At 39.9% G+C, this 24,430-nt stretch overlaps 1 protein-coding gene across 7 annotated transcripts in view; it reads right to left on the bottom strand.

The window, feature by feature from the left end:
- Positions 1–24,430, bottom strand: part of Zeb1 (zinc finger E-box binding homeobox 1) — a 176,829-nt gene that overhangs the window by 31,912 nt on the left and 120,487 nt on the right. The window lies entirely within an intron of this gene.

Here is a 24,430-nt window from a genome sequence, read left to right as displayed (position 1 = left end):
ACATACCACATTTTCATTTTCCATTGAATTTGTTGATGGACATTTAGGCTGATTCCATTTCTTTGCTATTGTGACTAGAGCAGCAATGAACATAGATGTGCAGGAATGCCTGTAGTAGGAAGAGTCCTTTGGCCATATGTCCAGGAGTAGTACAGCTGAGTCATCTGGGAGTTCCAGCTGTGGTTTCTGAGAAGCCTTCACAGTGATCTCTACAGCAGCTGCACCAGTTCACACCCCACAACAGTGCACGAGGGTCCTCTCTACCCACATCCCAGCAGTTGCACCAGTTTACACCAACAGTGCATGAGGGTCCTCTCCACACACGTCCTTGCCAGTAATTGTTATCTTTTGTGTCCATGGTGATTGCTATTCTGACTGCAGTAGTTGGAATCCCAAAGTAGTTTGAATTTGTATTTCCCTAATGAGTAAGGACAGCAAACACTTTCACAAGTACATACTGGCCATTTCATTTGTTTATAATGTTTCTTCTGAGAACTGTCTGTTCAGTGCATCAGCACTAGCACATTTATTGCGTGCCTGTGTTTAATTTTTGTAGTTCTTTATATATTCTAGATATTAATCCCTTCTCACAATTACACCTGGCAAAGATTTTCTCTTGCTGACAGTTTCCTTTAAAATCAGAATCTTTACTCTTTCCTCCTTTGGGGTTGGGATTTCGGTTGAAGAATTCAGAATGGCTGACTTTGTGAACAGAGAAGAGGTGCGATGCTGGCCTAAGGCACGAGCTCGGGACAGACCGACCCCAGCGATATTCTCCATCTTGTGTTTTCACAACCCTAGCACGAGGGTGGACTCACAGAGACAGTGCTGCAAAGTGTGTGCATCAGCCTCCTTTCTGGGGAAGACCATGGGATGCTCCCCCTGGGTCTCACTTCTAGTTCTGAGAATACAAGAATAAAGCACTAAAATCTATTTGTACATAGAACTTTTCCTAATGGACAACAATGACCATTCCTTATGACTGGTTACCTAAGTGCAAGTTTATAAAGTAACACGATAGGCTGGAGATTTGACGCAAAGGTGGAACACTTTCCTGGCAAATGTAAGGAAAAAAAGGGAGAGGAGGAGAAAAGGGGAACTAAGAGAGTGTTCCTGAGGTTTTTTGTCCAAATTCCAAAGTGAATGTGTAGACGAGAGAAACTTCTCAGATTAAGACTTTTCAAGTATGGCAAAATAAAGCTCGATAAATAAGTTTTATGTTACTTCTGACCAATTAAAAGGAACAACCTATAATACACACAGTAATCAGATGAATCACTAAGGAATTATGGGAAGTGAAAAAATCCAAAAGTTGATACTGAATGAGTTTATTTATATGTCATTCCTGAAATGATGACAAAATGATCAGTGATTGCCAGGGACTAGTGATGGTGTGGAGAGGAGTTGAGGGGTGGAGTGGATAGAGAGACTCGGGAGCCTTGAAGAGGTAGTTGTAGAGCTCTGGGTCTTGATTATGAGTGTTAAGTGTCAGTGTTTTGGTTGTGATTTCAAATACAATTTTGCAGGATTGGGGGAAACAATATAAAGGGCACACAGAGTCTCTCTGAATTTTTATGAATCTATAACTTTGTGAAATTTCTACAAATAATGTAATAACATAAAATTAAAGTTCAATTGAAATGGGTCAAAGAAAAATATCAGGAACTTAGAGCCAAAGAAGTAACGTGTTATTTTAGCTATGAGATAATTTTTGGTAAGGAAAGCAAAGACGGCAAACACAATTCATTTTAATTAAAAATCTAGAAGGTTTGCTTGCAATCGGAGGGCAGAACCTGTCAGAGTCAGGACTTGCTGTTTAAACAGTCCATGTGCTGAACTCTAAAACTTGCATTCTGAAATTCCGACTCATCTGTCTGTAATCACTTCAGATTGTTCATGGAAACTTTTACAGCCATCTCTAAGGGGCAGTGAAGGGCCTGCATCAGCTTTTCCATACCTGGCCCAACAATACTAACCTGCTGAGGGAAACCTACGGAGAAAGCAAATGCCAGCCAATTCCTGAATTCAAACTAAAAGTGTTGAAACTTTAATTGGGAATAATGTATTTCACTGTGAGGTTTCCAGGCTATTTCTCCTTTTGCCCTTTGTATCTCCTAGCGTCTAATTCTATGCCAATATCTGTGATACAGGTTGAACATGCCAAATTTGAAAATCCGAACCTAAGTTTGGGACGTTAGAGCACTTTGGGATTTACAAGTCTGGATTGGGTATGCTCAGCTGCTTCCTTTATGCTGTATCTCCAGATCTGAAGAAACACTTCGGATGCAGAATACTCAACCTGAGCATCCCACTGGAAAACCCTCGGCAACTGTAGCTCACGATGTCCATGAAGACCTGATGACTGGGACAACCATGAAGTAAGAAGCAAGGTTCAGCTGAGATGAAGAAAGAACAAACTACTCCATGCTTCCTATCAAATGCTGCTGATGAAAGCTGGGAGAATGACAGAGCAGACCTGCAGATGCTTGGAGGCATTCTGGAGAAGGTACCAAAGCACCACCAATGGAATCCTTCCGCCACCCCGCCACCCCACCACCAAGCAACTGTGGTATCCTTTGGCTTGGTGGGACACTCTAGTTTAATCTCATGGATCAGAAAGGGCTGAAAGAAGAGACAAACAACTGTTTTTCTTCCAGGTTCTTTTGCTTCAGCCCTGAGGTGGTTTTAAGGTAGAGACAATGAAAGTGAGCAAGGAACCTGAAAACTGCAAGGAAGGGAAACCTGCTGACTGAACAGTATGAGTCCTCCTGCTCTTCTTCCTGTAAGGGTAGCTGCAGGAATGCAGCCAAGTCGAGTAAAGTCCCAGATGTCTGATTTGATGACTGACAAGGGGAGTTTCCAGGGAACCACAAGTTCTGGGGAGTTTATGACAATGGAGATGCTCAGGAAAGTGAGCTCATTAGATTGTTAGTCAGATCCTGGATTAATACTCAAACTGCTCATGGATGAATCTGACCACAGACTTGACACACAAACACAGGTTAGCTCACTACCTGAATTCCAGACTGAGCACTGGGTAGTATGCACAGGACAGACCCAAACAGCACAGGGATTGATGAGGAAACCAGAGCCTACAGAAAACAGTTCACTGCTTACAGCATACATACAACTGAGTACACTGCCTGCTAAACATCAAGTCTCAAAAAAACAAAAAAACCCCAAGAATCTCATATTAAGCAAAAATCTCAGGATGCAATCAGGAATGTTGACAAATTCGAAACATGGAAGAGAGAGGCTGGGATTATCAGTTAAACATTTGAAGGCACTGAATATGAAAGTGCTTTAAGAAATAAGGGCAAATACTTTTATAGGAAATAGACAAAGTTCAGTGCACTGGAGATCTGAAATAAGAAATATGGTTCGAAAGGCTAAATGGAAGCCTTAGATCTGTGTGGGGCCTGGAACAGGAGAAGGCTCTTCACCAGGTCCAGGCAGCTGTAAGGGCCACTCTACCACTTGGACCAGAAGACCCAGAAGACCCAATAGTACTTGAGGTGTCAGTGGAAGTTGGGGATGCTGTTTGGAGCCTTTGGCAGGTGAATCACAGAAGATAACTTTGGAATTTTGGGGTAAGGCTCTACCATCATCTACAGACAACTCTTCTTTGAAAGACAGCTCTTGGCCTGCTATTGGGCCTTAGTGGAAACTGAGTTTGACAATCGGCCACCAAGCTACCATGCAACCTGAACTGCCCATCATAGAGTTGAGTGTTGATTTAACCCACCAAGTCATAAAGTAGGACATACATAGCAGCAATCTATTATCAAATGGAAGTAGTATATGTGCGATCAGGCCCAAATAGATGCCGAAGGCACAAGCAAGTTACATGAAGCTATGGTTTCTTCTCCTGTTACAATGCCATCTGCTGTCAACCATGCACCTCGTGGGGTGTTCCTTATGAGCAACTGACTGAGGAAAAGAAGAGTAGGGCCTGGTTTATTGATGGCTCTGTACATTATGCAGGCATCACCCAGAAGTGGACAGCTGCAGCATTATAACCCATTTCTGGAACAACCCCGAAAGAAGCTGGAGAAAGGAAATCTTCACAGTGGATAGAACTTTGGAAAGTACACATGGTCAGACATTTTGTTTGGAAGGAGAAATGGCCAGATGTGTGATTGTTCACTGATTCATGGGCTGTAGCCAAATGGATTGGCTTGAGGGTCAGGGACTTGGAAAGAGAATAATTGGAAAATTGGTGAGAAAGACATCTGGGGAAGAAATACATTGATAGATCCCTCCAAATGGGTGAAGAATGTGAAGATATTTTTGTTTCATGTAAATGCTCACCAAAAGGTGACTTAGCTGGGGAGGAGTTCAATAATCAAGTAGATAGGATGACCCATTCTGTGGACTGCCAGCCTCTCTCCCCAGCCATTCCTGTCATTGCCCAATGAGCCCATGAACGAAGTGGCCATGGTGGCAGAGATGGGGGTTATGCATGGGCTTAACAACATGAACTTCCACTTACTAAGGTTAATCTGGCTATAGTTGCTACTGAGTGCCAAATATATCAACAACAGAGACCAACACTGAGCCCCAGATATGGCACCATTCCCTGGGATGACCAGAGAGTGACCTGGTGGCAGTTTAACTACATTGAACATTGTCCTCCATGGAAAGGACAATGCTTTGTCCTTACTTGGGTAGGTATTTATTTTGGTTATGGATTTGCCTTTCCTGCACATAATGCCTCTGCCAAAACCACCATCCATGGACTTACAGAATGCTTGATCCACCAACACGGCATTACACACATTGTTTCTGACCAAGGGATTTACTTCATAGCCAGAGAAGTGCGACAGTGGGCCCATGATCATGGAATCCACTGGTGTACCATGTTCCCCATCCTGAAGCAGCTGGCCTGATAGAAAGACGGAATTGTCTATTGAAGACAGTTACAGTGCCAATTAGGTGGCAGCAGCATGGAGGGCTGGGGCAGGGTTCTCCAAGAAGGCAGTATAAGCTTTGAATCAGTGGTCAATATATGGGACAGTTTCTCCCAAAGCCAGGATCCACGGGTCTAGGAATCAAGGGGTGGAAAAGGAATAGTTCCACTTATTATTACCTGAAGTAATCCACTAGGCAAATTTTTGTTTCCTATTCCTTTGACCTTAAGTTCTGCTGACCCCAAAGTTTGGATTCTAGAGGGGGAATGCTCCTGCCAGGAGCCACAACAAACATCCCATTGAACAGGAAGCTCAGACTTCCTCCTGGCCACTTTGGGCTTCTGATGCCCTTAAGCCAACAGGCTAAGAAAGGAGTAACAGTGTTAGGAGGGGTGACTGATCCAGATTACCAGGGGAAATTGGATTGCTTCTCCACAATGGAGGTAAGAAAGATTATGTCTGGAGTATAGGAGATACCTTAGGGCACCTCTTGGTGCTACCATGTCCTGTGATTAAAGTCAACGGGAAACTCCAACAGCCTAATCCAGGCATGATGACAGAGGGCACAGACACTTCAGGAATGAAGGTATGGGTCACTCCTCCAGGGAAAGAGCCAAGACCTGCTGATGTGATGGCAGAGGGTGGAGGAGATACAGAGTGGGAAGTAGAGGAAGGTAGTCATAAATACCAGCTATGGCCATGTGACCAGTTGCAGAAAAGAGGATTATAACTGACATAAGTGTTTCTGTCATATTTTGTTAAGAATGTGTTTGTACAGATACTTGCATTTTCTTCCCTTAATTTATCATGTGATATAACATCAATGAAGAGAATATCAATGATTTTTATATTTAAGTTTCAGATACTAAAAGAATATCCCTTAGGGGATATTACCACCTAATCTAAACTCATAAATGCATTTGTAATTATATGAGGGATAGTTATATCATGTCAGGTGTAATTATGACCTGGTTAAATATACAATGCATTTTAGAGTGTATGTGGGATAGTTATATCATATTTAGGTATTATTATGATTTAGTTATTGTTTTCATTTGAAAATTAATCATGTGATGAGATACTCTTGGTTGTCAACTTGACTACATCTGAAATTAAGGAATGAAAGATTTTTGCTTAATTTTAAGTAGAAAGATCCACTTCTAATTCATATCTTTGAGATAGGAAGACAGGCCTTTAATCCAGATCTTGAGCTGGGAAAAGACATACCTTTAAGCCAGATCTAATATGGGCCATGCCTTCTTCTGGAAGCTTATATAAGAACACGAAAGAAGGATGCTTTTGCTCTTTGCCTGTTTGCCCTTACCTTGCTAACAAGTCCATTCCTTTATTTGCATTAGAGCCTACTTCTTTGGTATTCCATTATTTACTGAAGACCAACATCCAGCCTTGTGAACTGAGCAACTACAGGATTCTTGGGCTTTCTGTTTGCAGCCAGCCATTGTTGGATTAGCTGGACCACAGCTTGTAAGTCATTCTAATAAATCTCCTTTCTGTATATACAGACAGACTCATAAATTTTGTTACTCTAGAGAACACTAACTCAAGAACCAAAAGGAAACTTTAGAACTAAAATCATAGTGACAGAAATGAAAGCAAAGCAAAACAAAACAGTTACTGGTTGAGCTTACTAGCTAAATGGATATAAAAGAGCAAAGATCAGTGATAATTATTCAATCTGAACAACAAAAAAGAATTAACAGGTAAAAGAAAAAAAGTCCCAGAAATAAAGTAAAAGACAAAAGCCAATAGGTACAAGAAATTCACTGAACTTTAGAGATAAACTGAGAATAATCTGTGGCCAAGCCCATCACTCAAGTATAAAAATTCAAGTTTAATAATATTCCAGCAAAGAGCCAGAGAAAATGACATAACTACCGAAGGACAATGTCTTAAAAGACTAAACATTTATCATCAGAAGTAACATATTCAATAAGAAAATAGAACATTTTTGAAATGCTGAAAGAGAGAGAAATCTTAGTCAACTCAAAATTCTATACCCAGTCAAAATATCCTTCAAGAATTTTCCTTCAGGAATAAGTTCTAAAGGAAGAATAAATATACACTCAGAGGAAAATTGATGGAAGAGGATCAAATAGGTGGAGGAATGACATTGTAAGAATACTTACAATAGTAGGAATAAATGCTGGGCCTGGTGGAGTATACCTGTAATTTTAGGGCTTGGAAGGTGAGAACCAGAAGTCAGTAGGTTCAAGATCATCTGCTTTGGCTACACTGCCAGTCTGAAGAAGCTAGCCTGAGCTACATTAGGAATAGGGACTGGAAAGATAACACAATCAGTATAGGTCCTTAAGGCCCATGTAAAGGGCCAGGTACCGTGGTACATGTCTGTAACCCCAGCACTAGAGGGAGCAGGAACAGAGATGGGGGATCCCTGAAACTTCCTGTGTAGGTTGTCAGCAAACTGCTGAGCTCCAGATTCCAGGAGACTCTCTCAAAGGGTGGAGTGTGATAGAAGACAGCAGAACCTCTCAATGTGCATGGATCCCCCTTACATAAACATGCATATATCACACCCACTGACACATACCCATGGCATCAGGAAGAATATACCCAAAACAACAGAAACATGGTGGCAAGACTTCTATATTCTTCTTGAAGTGGTAAAAACAATAGAATCTAAGCAAGTTGTAAAGTGTTAGGTTTGTTTATTCTAAAAATCTTATACTTTATTGACTGGGTTAGCCAGAAACTCAAATACGCATCTATTCTAACTTATAAAGCTAATATTAAAATTTATATAAAGAGATTCAATCAAAACTAAAAGTACAATATTGAATATACTCAGATAATCAAAAAAGAAGGCACGAAAAGTAAACACAGAAGTGGAAAAAAAACAGAAAAAAGAAAACAAATAACAAAATGGCAAAAACCTAACCAAACATCAAAAACTGCATTATAATAGACAGTCTAAACAACAATTAAGAACAGATCTTCTCAGACTAGAAACCAACCAACCAAACAAACCTAACTTTACTTGCTAGCTACAAGACTTTATTTTAAATATAATGATAAAGGCAGTTAAGAAAGTTAAAATGATAAAAAATCATATTATACAAGCATCAATCAAAAGAAAGCTGGAGTGATTATATTAACATCAGACAAAAGTAGTGTGTGGAGCTAAGGACATTACCAGGGTAACAGAGAAATACCACACAATGACACTCACTCCAGCTGGAGTATGTACCAACACTGAGTGCACATGCACGTAACATAGGACAGGAAGTCAAATGGACAGAGCAGAGACAAGCCCATAGCAGCAGAAGGAACTCCTCTCACACTAACAACTGACAACCATGTAGAGGAAAACCCAGCAAGGATGAAGAACTAGGCCACCGTGATGGTGATGTGACAACTAGATTCAACTGGCATTTATAGAATTTCCACTCATCCACAACACAAGTCACATTCCTACCAAGTGCACACAGAACATTCATGAACACACACACACACACACACACACACACACACACACACACAAACCACATACACTTGTACACACATGAACACACATGCATACAAAGATGCTCAGGGTACAAAACAGTAAGTTTTTTTTTTTTTTTTTTTTTTTTTTGGTTTTTCGAGACAGGGTTTCTCTGTGTAGCTTTGCGCCTTTCCTGGAACTCACTTGGTAGTCCAGGCTGGCCTCGAACTCACAGAGATCCGCCTGGCTCTGCCTCCCGAGTGCTGGGATTAAAGGCGTGCGCCACCACCGCCCGGCTACAAAACAGTAAGTTTTAAGACTAAAGTCCTACTAAACATCTCCAAGATTACAATGAATTAAACTAGACATGAGCATCAGAAAGTTGCTATGAAAATCTGCACATGGAGATAAACACACTTTTAAAGAATCCAAGTCAAAAGTAAAAATTTTAAAATGTCAAACATTTTGAAATGACCTTAAATGTCCCTGAAAGAGACAATTATAGCATTAAATGCTAATGTTATTTAAAAAAAAAAAAAAAAGCTCCAAGATACCAGGCTTCCGTGTTACAAAAATAGAAAAGAAGATAAGGCAGGAACAGGCAAAAGGAAACCCTACAGACCAGAATAAATACAATTAAAATATGAGTGTGTAGGTCAATGAAACAAAAGCTGCTCTCGCTAACAGAGTGGACTGACTGACAGAACCACAGTTGGGGCATGTGTGGGATGTGTGGGTGCTACAGTAATTCTGGAACAGGCACACACACACATGAAAACTCCTGAAATGGAACTGAAACCAGAAACTATTAAAACACCCCAATGAAATGGGTCACCTGAAAATTCTTATACTTATTTTAAAAATTAATTTTAGCACCCTTTTAGCAAGACCCTGGGCACCTCAAAGCAATTAAATTTTAGAACATTCTCCCAAACAAAACTCCATGCCAAGATTATCCTACTAGCAAAGTTTATCAGACATTTAAAGAACAAATACATCAAATTTAACTTTTTTTTCTGCAGGAAAATAAGAGTAAAAAACACTTTCTAATTCATTCTAGGATCCCAGTGTTCCTCTGATACCAAAACCATGCAACTGGCCAAAAAGAAAACTACAGGCCATTATCCATACTAAACACAGACACGCCGGGCGGTGGTGGTGCACGCCTTTAATCCCAGCACTCGGGAGGCAGAGTCAGGCGGATCTCTGTGAGTTCGAGGCCAGCCTGGGCTACAGAGTGGGTTCCAGGAAAGGCGCAAAGCTACACAGAGAAACCCTGTCTCGCAAAACCAAACAAACAAACAAAAAAACCACAGACACAAAAAGATTCCACAAATATTGCCAGTCAATTCAGTAACATACAAAATGACTGAGTTGGGCTTTCCAGGGAATCAGGGTTGGCTTAATATTTGAGCACTCATTAAAATATAATCTACCACATCAATGGGCTAAATACACAAAACCTCATAATTTTAACTAACATGAAACAAGCCAAAGAAAAAAGTTTCACTGCTTATGATGTAAACTCTCAGCAAAGTAGGAATTTGAACAGTCAAGACAACTTTGGAAAGCCAGCACAAAAATGTGGTACCCAATTTGAGAACATCCTTTAATGGACAGCAGTCAGGCTTATGCAGTGCTGACAAAGAGCACGGTCATCAACAGAACAGAACAGAGTGCAGGAACAGGTCCACCTGGATAAAAATGATTAACTTTCTGTATTGGACTGGCTTTATCAGTGATTAGTCTTTCCGACAACTAGACCTCTGTATCAAACAATAATGATCTGTGACTTCACATCTTAAAAAGTCTTAAATGAGCTCTTAGCTACGACATCCAAAGCATTATCTAAATGGAAAACCTAGTAATTTGGATTTAACAGTTAAACCTTTTGTCCCGGGAAAGACTAGGCTAAGAGAATGAAAAGACAAGATGAGGACTGGGAAAAAACCTTTACTAAGGGTAGAGGTGTTGCTCAGTGGCAGGGTGCTTGTCCAGTATGTGTTGAGACTCTGGTCAATCCCAGCACCAGAAAGGCATGTATTTACTACAACTCTAAAGAACTCTCAAATCTGTACTAAAACAACTTGGAACATACACAAAGAACAAGAGATGTTTCACAGAAGGACAGACCGACGTAAGAAAACATATGCAAGTACGTCAACTTTACTAGCTATTAATGAAAGGCAAATCCAGCTACACTTGTCATGATGGTACAAATTTAAGGATGGATAAAGTAAAAATTATTGCAGGGCTAGGTTATCAACAGTGATAGAGCATGGCTAAGCATGTGCAAGACCCTGGGTTTGATCCTCAGCACCAGAAAAGAGCAGCAGCATGGACAATGAAACAAAACAGAAAAATGCTTGTGGGGCTGTAGAGAAACTGCACCTGTTGTGAGATGGTAGAGCCAGTCTAGTGAACAGTTTGGCAATCTCTTACAATATTAAATATACTTATGATATGCCACAACAATCCTACCTCTGGACATTTATCATACAGAACTGAAAGTGTATTCACAACCTCTGCACCCCTGTGCATTAGTGTTTAGAGGCTTTATCTATTGGTCTACAAAGTGGAAACAATTCATATGCCCTTAACATGGAACAGGATGCATGTGGCACATCATACATTGTACTATCATCCATCAACAGAGAGGATCACATATCAGTGCTTAGTGAAAGATGACTGATGCAGATGATTTCACACTAGATGGTTCCATTTTGATGGCATTCCCCTAAGGAAAGAAACTACAGTAACAAGAGTCTAGACTGTGACAGCCAGAGCTTGAGTGGGAGGAAGACATAACTAGAAAGAAGCTACACTTCAAAGTTTTACTGATGAAATGTTCTTTGTCCTCACTCTATGTGTACTAAAATGTATAGGACTGTACAAAAATAATAAAAATTGATTAAATTTTAAAATGATTCATAGATTAACATTTAGAAAAACTCAATTTTCTAGTTATAGGTTTTATATCTAATTCTATAAATGGAAATGTGCAATTATAGTGTCTAATTAAACTATTTTGCTATCTTAGTTTCTTGACACCAACTGATAATTATATTCAGTGGTAGATTTTATTTAATTAATAAACTAAAAAGAAATCAAACTGGGTGTTGTGTCATGTATGTGATCTCAGCACTCTGAAAGACTGAGGCAGGAGGACTGCTTCCAAGTTTGAGACCAGCCCGGCAATATGTTCAGTTCAGGCAAATGTGCATTGCATAGTGAGACTCTGTCTCAAAAACATGAAACAATAAACAAATAGTAAATGAAACTGAATCCAGAACACTTGTGGTTACTTTTAGGAAATGAGAAGGCCAGAGATAAGAGCAAAGGTCAGAAAGGAGAAACACCACGTGTCTACAAGACTAGTAATATATAACAACATATGTGCAGGTTACCAATTTTTACCTCTAGTTACGAAAAATAGAAAACATCAGAAGTCTTAAATCGTCTGGGTAGATCAGTTGTTCTACTAGGTCCATGAGTCACTTTGGGGGAGAGTTATGAGTTCTTATCTCTAGTCTTTAATTGCCAAAAAACTAGGGTATCAATCACCTCATATGGTTGTCTGAAGATGGAATGAGAACATATGTAAGTATTCAGCCCAATGCCTAGCATACAGCCAGTTCTCAGTAAGTGATGGCTGCTGCAGTGGATCTGAGGAAGACACAGGAATTGTTACATGGAGGTAACTACATGGAGGATTTGGAGATCATAGTCTGAAACCTTGTGACCTCAAACTAACTCATTCAATTCTAAGAGCAGGGTCAAGTGGTTTGACAGTTACAGGAATGACTTAATTAACTAAGCCATCCATTCACCTGCTCATTATCGGAGCTGACCATGAACCAGAAATTGTGCTAGGTGCTAGAACATGACATTGCAAAGGCTTTATCATTAACCTCAAAGGGCAACTTAAGGAAGAGATTGTGTTAAGTGAGAAAGACAGTTATTGTTATGAGTGCTGCAAGAGGGTGCCATTGGATTATAAGATATAACTTAATTGCTTTTTTATTCCTATTTAAGTTGTCCAAAAGGGACTGATTAAACAAATAGTGGCATCCAATACAACAGTGATGGTGAGTAAAATCAGCTAAGTTACATTTCCAGACATTCATGTTCCTTCCTGTGAGCTAAGACATAATAAATAGCCTGCCTATACACAAGCAAGCTACTTTTTTTTTAAACCAAAGATTAGTTAGATACCAGAAGCCTTGAGTCACATGAGTGTCCTATGGCAGTGCAGAGGTTAATGGCATAACCTCCAAATTCAGACCAGCAGGCTTCAAGCCTCTGCTCGCACAACAGGGACTCTGGAAAAGTACCCACTTGTTTCCTTTCCCTCATCTAAAAAGCAGGGACGTGACCCGTTTCACTGTCGAGAGTCAAACAGTTTAGAACATGGGCACACAGAACACACACATACAAAATATACAGTAACTGCACTGATGATTATTAACAGGCGGTGATGTGTGGACTGTGATGAAATTTTTACAGTATGTGTGTAGTCTATACAATAATGCATTCTCTAAGATGTCTATAATATGATTCTCCAACTCCACAAAAATCTTAAGTGGCAAAATAGATGTGTAGATGTGTTTAAGGTTATAGACCTTGAGATAGGGAGATTTTCCTGGATTATGAGGGTTCTTAACAGTGGAAGAGGGGGCAGAAGAGGGCAAGATGAAATGGAGCAGTATGAGAGTCTAATGGACTTGACTTGTTCTGCTGGCTCTAAAGATTGAGAAAAGGGTTGGGATTGTTAATTGACAAGTTAACAGAATCCAGGATCACCTGGGAGATAAGTCTCTGGGCATGCCCATGGGGATTATCTATATTGCCTTAATTGAAGTGGGAAGAGCTGTCTACTGTGGGTGGTACCAGTCCCTGGCTGGGATCCTGGACTATATAACTGGAGAAAGCAAGCTCAACAGAGCATGTATTCATCCTTCCCTGTTCCTGACTATGAATATGATGTGGCCAGTGGCTTCAAGTTCCTGTCATCTCAACTTCACAGTCTTGCTGGGATGTACCTTGAACTTTGAGCCAGAATAAACCCTTTCTCCTTTAAGTTGATTTTGTCAGAGTGTTTTTTCACAGCAAAAGGAAAAGAAACTATGACATGGGTCATAAGCCAAGAAATGCAAGTACCCTCTGGAGGCCAGAAATGGGCCTGAGCCAGCAAGGAAATAATGTCCTTTCACAACCAAAAGGGTGGTGTTTGCTAACATCCGAGGAGGGAGATTGTAACGGCTGTAAGAAAACTAATGTGTACAGTTTAAACCATTAAATTGTGGTAATTTGTCATGGCAGCATAGAAAATACCCAGCTGATGAAACACTGTTAGAGCAGGGAGAGGAATGAGAATAGCAGCTATTTTCTTTTAGCCACAGGGAAGATTTGGTCTTGTTTACATTTTGCTGCTTTAGTTTTTCCAGATACTGAATCTGAAACCCAGTAATTACTTGTTCTTAGTCTTGTTGGAGGCCATGAAAAATACAGAGTGGAATTTGACATGGTAACTGATCTTAAGATATTTTTTTATGGATGGGCAGTGATGGCATGATCTAACTATCTACCCTTTGTTAGCTCTCTGTATGAATGACATATTTAATATGTATATATTTTCCGTTGTATTTAGTAGAAAAAGAAGATAGACTACTTTGGAACCACACAGACTTGGTTTGATTCTTGGTCTTCCATTTAGATAATGAGTTAATATCTATCATGCAGACCTATTGTAAGAATAAAAAGAATCATGTACAGAAGAAAGTGATTGAGGATTCACCTGTTCCTGAACACTCATTGTTTTTCATAGTGAATGTGTCTGCATTGTAATTGAATGTCTGTACCTGATAGCCTTCCCAGTCTTTCAATGTTTCAGGTAAATGACATGTTTCTTAAAATCCAACCAGACCTGGTAAAAAAAAAAAATCCCCAAGAAAGTAAGAAAAGCTTGATTTATATTGACCCCAATTTCATATATACCCTAAATGTGGGGCCAACGAGGAAGGGACAAGGGCCACAGGTCTAAGAATGACTGATCCTCTACATTATATAATATAGATTACATAAGCTCAATTGTTAGTTTTCAACGTTTTCCTTCTGTTCTAGTAAATTTTTTTAAAAGTCGAAAACTCAACTTTTCTCAGAGAAACAGAACTCAATAAAAACATTTATTTTGATCAGGATGCTGACAGGCCTTTAATTTGAAACTTTTTAGACTTATAGAGAAGTCATAATATAGGAGTTTGGTCTACTCTTTAATTGGCTCCCCTTATCAGAGCATGCATTAACAAGTACTATAGAAAATATGACATTAGCATATGGAGAACTTTACTGAGCAACTGGCTTTCTCGAGCTCCCGTGGCAAACCTGCATCCCCTTTGCCTTCTGAGCAAAGCACACTGATAAAACACCACAGTGTGTTCACATCCCGTCCTCTTGAAGTCACAGTGACCTGCGACCCCACTGTAAGGAAGGAACACTTGGAGAGCAGAGCAGGCAGCTCTGATCAGGAAGAGAACCTGCCAGCAACAATGCTGTTCGTAAGCTCTGCCCAGCAGGGTGGATGCAGCTTTGTGAAGAAAGCTCCTTTTGTGCTGACTCAAATTCTGTTGATGTTTCAGAACTATGATGATTAGATCAACCATATCCAAACTGACAGACCCACATTTCAAATTTCAGTCCTAAGAACTGTTTTGAAGAGCCCCCAAATCATGTCAAGGATAGAAACTGTATGCAACTAAAGTCTCATCACCTAAACTGTATTAATAACCACCCAAATGAATGACAAGATGTAATTAGTCTTTGTATTTAGAAGTAGGAAGAGTTGGTAGGATTCTGAATCTGTGCTATGGCAAGAAGTCTTGCTTGCTCCAGATCATCAGGCAGTGCTCACATCCGCCCTGGATCAGTGGGTAGTATGCATATCTGCTCTGAGCCTTTAACACACTGAACCTGACTTCTTGTAATGGCAAAGCAGGTATGGTAATGCACTGGCACTGCCCTGGGCTAGGCTTTCAGTGCCTGGCACTGATACTGATGGTTCATGTGGGCACACTATCAAAGGGACTCATAATTGTATTTTAGATTTGTTCTTTCAGCTTTTAGTTGGGCAAGGTTGTCGTAAGCATGGTGGAATACATATAAATCTTTAATTTTTAAAATTAAGTGAGGTAAAGCCTAGTGTTCTCACTTTACATAGGTTAGAAATGGAGTTTATGCATGAAAATTACATGTGTTAACTGGAGAATTTTGTTTCTAGAAGTTCTACGTAATTTTCAGTGCTTGAGAATATTATCAACAACATATTATATGCTAACAGTGGATCAATAGTTATGCAGGAGGAATGTGCAACTCTATATATCCCCTGACTTGAGTATTAAATTGACTGCAGGATCATGTTGAGTATATATTTTTAGGTAGCTTACATACAATATAAATTTAAAATTATTGATCATCTCTCTAGGCTGGTTTTGCTAATTTCATGTATCCATATTTGTGTTGTGTTTGTTCAGTCTTCATAGATAACTGGATAAATGCAGGAAGAGGACATGTGACTGCACGTCCCTGTCCACACCTCTCCTTTTCCTGCCTCCTTCATCATCTTCATCAGCCCTGTATTAGTCAGGGTTCTCATATGGGGATTTAGTAGAGTGACTTATAGGCTATGGCCCAGCTAGTCCAACCACAGCTGTCTACTAACAAAAAGTCCTAGAATTCAGCAGTTCAGTCCATGAGGCTGGATGTCTCAGCTGGTCTTCAGTATATGCCAGAATCTCAAAGAAGTGGGCTTTAATGACAGTGAAGCAATGAACTTGCCATTGAGAGTAAGGGCAAGCAGGCAAAGAACAAAAGCTTCCTCCTTCCATGTCCTTTATATTGGCTGTTACCAGAAGGTGTGGCCCAAATTAGAGGTAGATCTTCCCACCTCAAAAGATCTGGATTAAAAGTGGGTCTTCCCACTTCAAATTATTTAATTAAATAATCTCTAATTAGTTCCAGATGTAGTTAAGTGACAACCAAGAATGGCTATCACAATCCCCTTCTGTTCAGGCAGCTCCGTGCTTCATGTAAGGGGGGTTCCTTTATCTGAAAATGCCTGTAGTTTCTCTGGACCTAGGGACCCAGGCTGGCAGCGTTCAGAATTTAAGAAGTGAGCCACACCCTGCTGGCTTCCAGAGGGGTTTCTAAGAAGTGACGTCATTCAACCGGGTTGTCCCTACAACCACAGTCTTTTGCATTTGTCTCTGTCACTCTGCCCATCCTTAGTGTTCGCAGGTTTGACTTTGATGTTTTCTGGCATGTGCTTCTCCAGGCTTATTCTATTCAGGGCACAGTTTTATGTCTTTTGCCAAATATTAGAACATTTCAGCCATTTCTTTGAACATTTTTTCCAGTCCCACCCTCTCTCTCCTGTTTTGCTGAAGAGCTGATGTCATAAACATCAACTCCAAAAGTACACAGAGGCACCTGTCTTTCTTCCTACTTGTCCAGACAGCTGAACTGTGTCCCATCTGCATGTTCATCTACCATTTCCTCTTCCTTCTGCTACTGACTCCTGCTATTTTTTCTGTTGTTGTTACTGTATTTTTTAGCTATAACTTCATTTAGTGCTTCTATTTTCCCTGCTTTGGCTGGGTGGGGCTTTCTGTTTTTGGTCCCAAGCCATGTTCATAATTGTTGATTTTCACTCAGCTGGCTTACATTCCTGGTCTAATACATGTGCCACTTAAGTTCTGGGTATCTGCTGCCTTTTCTACTCAAATTGAAATTTCCTCATTCATGGTAACAAGTATTTTTGAAAGAAACATGGATGTCTTTAGCTATCACTTAAGAAAACAGACAGTAACTTATTTAAGTAACCAGCAGAGAGGCAGAGGGAAGGAATTCCGGGGCACTCTTTTAGCATCTGTTCCCTGATGGGAAGAAGGGTTTCTTGGAAGAGGCTGCTCTTTACTGCAGAGCTGGATGATGTCAGGCTTTTCCTCACTAGCTCCCAGCCACATCACCCTGGATGGGAAAGGCTTCATTCCTGTCTCTAAGAGGCTTCTACTGAGAACCTGTTTGAGTGAATGCTTTTGTAATCTCGACTCTCTAGGAAGTTCTCTGCCCTACTCAGCAAGATGATGGGATGCTTTATTGCCACCACTGCGGTAAGGGGTTGGGATGCTTCTCTTCAGTGAGAACAGAAGACAGAGCCTCCTACTGAGGAACCTGCAGTTTCCTCTATGGTATTTGGCTACAGATGAACATTACTCTAAAAGGTTTCTGTCTCACAAGGCGTTGCTTCCCTCAGTTTTGGCTAGAGAGAGCTTGAACTACTGTGTTATGTATTTGTCTACGGAGGTTTTGGACCCGACTTCCTCAACATATAGTCTCATCTATGAGAGAGTGAGCAGAAAACCCAGGGACTTATGGCCATATCATTATTTGGCTTCTTGAGGTTTCTGGCTTCTTCTTTTCACCTTCTAGAGATTTTTAAAAAATGTTTGTTTTGTATAACACACACACACACACACACACACACACACACACACACACACACTCTCTCTCACACACTAGTACTTAGCAGGAGGAACAGAAAAATGTTTATTCCATTTTTCCTGAAGCAGAGATTTCTATAGATTTTTAATAGTTGATAAGGGATTAAACGATTATCTTACTTTACTAGTTTTTATATATTTTATTTATGAGCTAAGAAAACAATATTTTTAATTGGCTGTATTCACTATTCATGTTTTAGGAGAGATAAACACTGAAGAGGGAGCTTTTGCATAGCTCAGAGTTTATAAGTGTATTACACAGGTCAGACAGAATGTCACATAATTAAAGATGAATATAGTAATTTAAACAATGTACTGTCCAACAGTGTCAGGTAAAAATGACAAAGAACTGAAGCTTTCAAAATGAAAGGAAAAGCAAAGAAGGGAAAGCCCATTTTTCTTGAGATCAATGTCAGATTTAAAAGGAAAATGTCGTAAGGTACTCATTGTAGACAGCTCTTCAGCATGTAGTGTGTACTGGGTGTCAGGGGGCAGATACAGCTCTCAGTAAATCACAGTCCCTGCCTTTCAGAAGTTCTTTAGTAGAAAAAAAGTGATCAATAATCCGATCACAAAGCAGCTGTGGATACTGGTAGGCGGTTCAGCATCCACTGTGTTCGGAAGTTCAGGATTAAGAGGAGGTTCTGCAGGCAGAGGGGGCAGGACATGGGAAGGGTTAAAGGGAAAAGAATAAGGGACAAGAGTGGTAATAAGGTCTGGTTTGGGAGGGTGACTGTAAGGTACTAGCATTTGCACTCAAATCCAAAGGCAACCAGGAGCTGCAGGAGTGAGTCTGATCTCTTTAGAAAGCACCAAGTTCAAGATCCAGACACCCAAACCCAGGGTACAAGTCTCCACACAAAACACTTGCTCTCCTGTTCTTGGTTTCAAGCCATGTTCATAGTTGTTAAGGCATTTTTACCATACCAGCTTAAGTTCCTGGTCAGAAAATCTACTATCAGTATCATTTTGGTGCTGGTGTCTTTGATCTCTGAGTGGCAACGATCTTTGAGGAACAGTGAAAACAAAAAGATGGGCAAATGCCATCTACTGTGTATTGCTGTGGGATGTTCTGTATGCTGTGAGTATGTATTTCTCTGATTGGTTGATAAATAAAATGCTGATTGGCCAGTAGCCAGGCAGGAAGTATGGGCAGGATAAGCAGACAAGGAGAATTCTGGGAAGAGGAAGGCTGAGTCAGGAGATGCCAGCCCACTGCCCAGGGAGCAGTGTGTAATGGCACACAGGTAAAGCCATGGAACAGGTGGTGACATATAGATGAACAAAAATGGGCTGAGTTTAAGTGCAAGAGCTAGTCAGTAGTAAGCCTGAGCTAATGGCAGAGCAGTTTTAATTAATATAAGCCTCTGTGTGTTTACTTGGGTCTGAGTGCCTGCGGACCGGGTAGGACAGAGGAAAACTTTCAGCTACAGTGTATTTCTACTTCTGACTTCCTGCTGTAAACTTCAGATAAAAACATTTAATTTCCAACCAGAAAATGTTTATGGGATAAGCTGATAACTAATACAAGCAATTAAACAAAAAAACATACCAAATTAAAATTAATAAAACCAAACAAAAACAATCCCCCCCCCAAAAAAAACCTAATCACCAGCAGCCAGATCACTTTACTAACAAACAGAAAAATAATTATAAACTGGTCTCATACCCATTTTTTGTAACTTTACTACACTATGGGTAGAAAAACATGTAGCTCTATTATAACTGGGTATTTAACATGATTTTCTATTATATTATTTTTGAAGAGACAGATGGATTACAAACTAGTTGAATGAATGTATTGAAGAGTGATGTCAGGACTGGAACGGTAGCTCAGTGGCAGGACACTTGCCTCACATTCATGATGCTGCAGGTTCAATCCCCAGCTTTGCTAAATAAAATACCACCACCTAGGCAACTCTGACTTGAAGGAAATTGACAAAAAGCAGTTTATAGAGGAAAGCTCAAGCCATGCTCCAGCTCTGTCCTTGGTCCCATTCAGCAAATATTTCAGAAGTCATGATGAATAATGGAATCAGGAAAAAACAAAACCAAGGGTAGTTAAGATGGTTCAAAGGGTAAACACCACATGAGCAAGACCGGAATTCAGACCCTCAGCATCCACATAAAAGCTGGATGCAGTGGCAGATCTGTAATCCTAGCACTGATGGGTTAGGAGAAGCAAAGACACGAGGATCCCTAGCTCACTGGTCAGCCAGCCCAACCCACCAGATCCCCAGCTCACTGGTCAGCCAGCCCAGCCCACCAGATCTCCAGCTCACTGTTCAGCCAGCCCAGCCCACCAGATCCCCAGCTCACTGGTCAGCCAGCCCAACCCACCAGTGAGCTCCAGTAAGTGAGACCGTCTCAAAAGAAAAGGTGGAAAGCAATAAAGGAAGATATCAGATACCCACTTCTGTCTTCCACATACATGATACACACTTGTGTGAGTGAGCACCTGCACATACATGTGCACCCATGCATGAACACACACATGAAAATGAAACTATGGAACTTTGATTCCAACAAGATTGAGAGTAATGAACATCTCATCCTTCGGTTTCCTTCAAATTTCAACAAATAACGGAGATAGGATCATCTTAAGCTTTCTTCTCTTACTCCAGATTACATCTTGTAAAACTTCCTCTGAAAACACAATCAATTCTATACCTTCTCACCTTCTTGCCAGTCATCATCCTGACTCAAGCTGTGGCTCTCCATCTGCATTTACGCTGCTGCCTGCCTTCCTGTTGTCAGGTTGGCAGTACAGCACCTACAGCACACCACGCCGCTGCTCTGTCTGCATTCTCCTCACACTTCCCTCTGCAAATGAAAACCGAAGTGCTCCTAATACTTTTAAGATCCTTAGATGTTATGGAATTTCATTACTACTCTGGCTTCATTCCCTTTAATCTCTTTCTGCTTCTTAGCCTCTGGCTGTTCCGATCGCAACAGCTGGAAGATTACAGTGATGCCCTGCAGCAACTGTGTATGGCTGATATGAAGTCAAAGAAGGATACTTCACTACTGTGTTATTTCCCAAACTCCACACCCCTGTCCAACTACAAAAAAAAAAATCAGACAACCTCAAACTGAGGGGTGCTCTACTAGGTACCTGACCAGTTCTACTCAACACCATCAGTCACAGTACCCTGTTCTGCAGCAGAGAAGATGAAGGGACACAGCAACTTCAGGAGGGTGGCACATGAGAAGGAGCCCTGGAGCATCAGTAAAATGGAAAGCAAGTCTAGAGGTAAGTTAAACCTATCTGTTCCATGAACGCAATGCTCTTCACTCATGTGGTGTCCTCTAATACCTACCACTAAAACCTTATCATCTTCTCTTGTGGTCATACACACCTAATTTTACATTATAGCTCTTACTCATGTATGGAGATTAAATTCAGTTTATTACTTTGTTTGTTTTATAGTACTGGGGACTGAACTCAGGGCTTCACATACTCTAGACAAGTCCTCTACCACTGAGCTATATCCCCAGCAGTTTATTATTTTGTATTAAAAAAAACTTGGAAAATTACTTTACTCACTGTAATATCTACTTATCTGTAGATTCATTATTAAATGTGTAACTGTATCATTTGTAAATGATAGCTTTTCCCATTCAAATTCCTACCTCTATTGACTGACTTTCTAGTCTTCTACAGTGGAGAATACCTCACCAAAAGGTTGACACAGTAATAACAATGGATGTACTTTGTTTGTTTCTGATCACAAAGATGTGCTCTTGTTAGACAAGGAAGTGCTCACTATTCCCAGGCTGTTTGCTTTTATGATAGCCACTAAATTTTACTAACCATTTTTCTTTGTTGAAAAAGTATTTGATTATTCTGAAGTCTGTTACAGTGACAATTAAAAACTCCTTCACAGGTTATTCTGATATGGCATTTACATATGTACATGCACATACTTTTCTCATTTTGAACGTCTGTAAAATTATTCAACTTTTTCATGTACATATATTGCATAGCTAATATTTAGTCTGGGATTTTGGTATCTGTGTTTGGACTATTTTCTTTTATTTGGTTCTAGGTATGACAGTCCCTTTAAAGAGGTGGGTGATCATCTTTCTCATATTTAGATTTTGAAAAACTTAGGCCTGAGACTATAATGTTTATGTCCTTGGATGTTAATAGAACTTACCGATAACACACACTAATACATAGAATACCTTACTGTTATTTCTTTTGGTATTCAGGTATATACATTTTAAACCATGCATAGGCTCACGTAAAGACTTTTGCAACCATGATACAGAACAGTTCTATCATTACCCTAAGTCCCAGGACTAGTCAACTATTATCAGACTCTCTCCCAGGTCTTAACAACCAAGGACTTGTTATTTATTAAATGGTTTCTCTATTAGAAATGTCAAATGCAGCATTACAGAATGTAACCCTGGTAACAGGCTTCTTCAACTCAGCACAATGCTCTTGATTTACAGTTGACTTTTGTTATATCATAATGTCCCAGGCCACATAACAGTCTCCTCACCTTCCACCTGTGAAGGAAGGTGGGTTTCTGATATTTAATTTTAGGCATCATCCTGAGTTTCTGTGGAAGGCTGGTATGTTGCTAGATAGGGTAGATTATACAGCTGGCTGATTTTCTACCTAAATGATGCAGCCACTGTAGAGCATGGAAGGTTCAAGGCCTTTGTGGTTATAATATTGCTGTTTCTTCCTTCACTTCTATTACTTACTTTAGACACGTGTTAACTTATTTTCAAAAAATTTTGAACACTTATTTTAGTGAGTGTGCACTTACTTGCACATGTGCCATAGTTTGTGTGGAAATCAGAAGACACCTTCTGTAGCTGGTCTCTTTTTCCACCACGTGGGTCCTGTGGACTGAACGTACAGTCAGGCCATCTTGCTGACCCTGCTAACATTTTTGTAAATACACTCTATCATTAGTGATGACTTTCTTTGTCTGTGGCAACAGTGTTTAATTTACATTCTATTATTCTGTCTGATCACCATTCTTATGGAGTTTTTTTTCATCCTGTCTCTTGGAGTCTGTGTCTTCAAAGCTAAAGTGAATCGTTTGTAGTTGGAATAAAAAAATCAGTACAGTCACCTTGTAACTTCTGATTAGAGTTCAACCCACTCACACCTTTGATTTTTTTGTTTCATGTATCTTCTGTAAGTTTTTTTTTCTATTTGAGTATCATATTTCTTACAGTGTGTGTTTGAGGAAATTTTTATCCTGTTTCTAAAGGATAGCTTTGCTGGGTATAGTATCTTGGTTTGCAGGTTTCTCTTTTGGCACCTGTGGAATATATTATTCCACTTTATCCTTGCCTTTAAAAAAAGTTTCTGCTTAGAAATTTTATAGCCTTGTGAGTTTCCCTTATTTGTAGTGAGTCATTTTTCTTTTGGTGCTTTGAACATCCTCTCTGTTTGGCTTTCTGTTTTGACACCAGGTCCCCTGGAATAGAGCGCTGCTCACTTAGCTCTCTGCAGTAGGCACCAGGCATTCTTTCCCCTCCCCTGTCTGAAGTTGCACCTGATGGCTGAGCTGTATGTGCTTCTGCACACAGATGTCCTGTCTGTATCAATTCTGAAAAGTTCTTAGCTTTTACCACTTAAGATACTATTGCTGCTTATCCTCTGCTCACCTGCAGTTCACACATGCCTTAGACTTTGACGTCTGCTAACCTGTTTTACATGGGTCTACTTGAATTTCACTTTGTGTGTAGTTTTCTCTACCTTATTTATTCTCTCTTTGACTCTCTTGACTTACTATTAAATTCATTTTGGGTTCTTACTACTTAATTCTTTTAATTTTTGGAAATTATTTTTAACATGCTTCATCTACTAAATGTGTTTTTAGATAATTTTGCACACATATGCGATACATACACACCACTCATCCCCACTCTTTTAACACTCCTTACCAACCCCCCTCTACCCACAAATCCCTCTTTCACATTCTAGTCTATGTCTATTTATTCTATTTTGTAGCCACTGAGATCAACCAGGGCTATCTGATGCTCATGGGTTTGGAGCTAATCATTTATTAGATCTGTAGCTAGTTTCAAATTAATTTTTTCTTTAAACAAGATGGAGCATTTCATAATCAAGATAGTCTGAATTAACTTTTGCTTTCTCATGTCCCTGTCTACTTACTAAATTATTGAGAGACATCTGTAGTACTAGGATGAAGGTGTATGCTTAATGGCTATGGATGTTTGCAATACCTATATTTTAAATTCAAATATGGCTTAAGATGTTTTAGGATACCACTCAACAACGTGAATTGGGGCTCAAACCCATGCACAAGAGTGAGTATGGTAACCATGTCTCAGGACAGTCCTCCATTTTCTAGTGCCTAGCCTAGCCAACTTTTATTTGCTAACTTTGGCAAGGCACAGACAGTAGGGAATTTGTTTTCTGTTCATCATTTTACTAAAAACACCCCCTCATAACATATCTTTGCTTGAGATTTTTGCATACTGAATTATTTTATTATATTAATATA

Source organism: Peromyscus californicus, unplaced genomic scaffold (genome assembly GCF_007827085.1).
Source record: "Peromyscus californicus insignis strain IS unplaced genomic scaffold, ASM782708v3 Scaffold_8__1_contigs__length_139910024, whole genome shotgun sequence".
NCBI lineage: Eukaryota > Metazoa > Chordata > Mammalia > Rodentia > Cricetidae > Peromyscus > Peromyscus californicus.
Note: the sequence above shows the minus strand (reverse complement) of the source record. Positions and strands in the feature narration are given on the sequence as shown.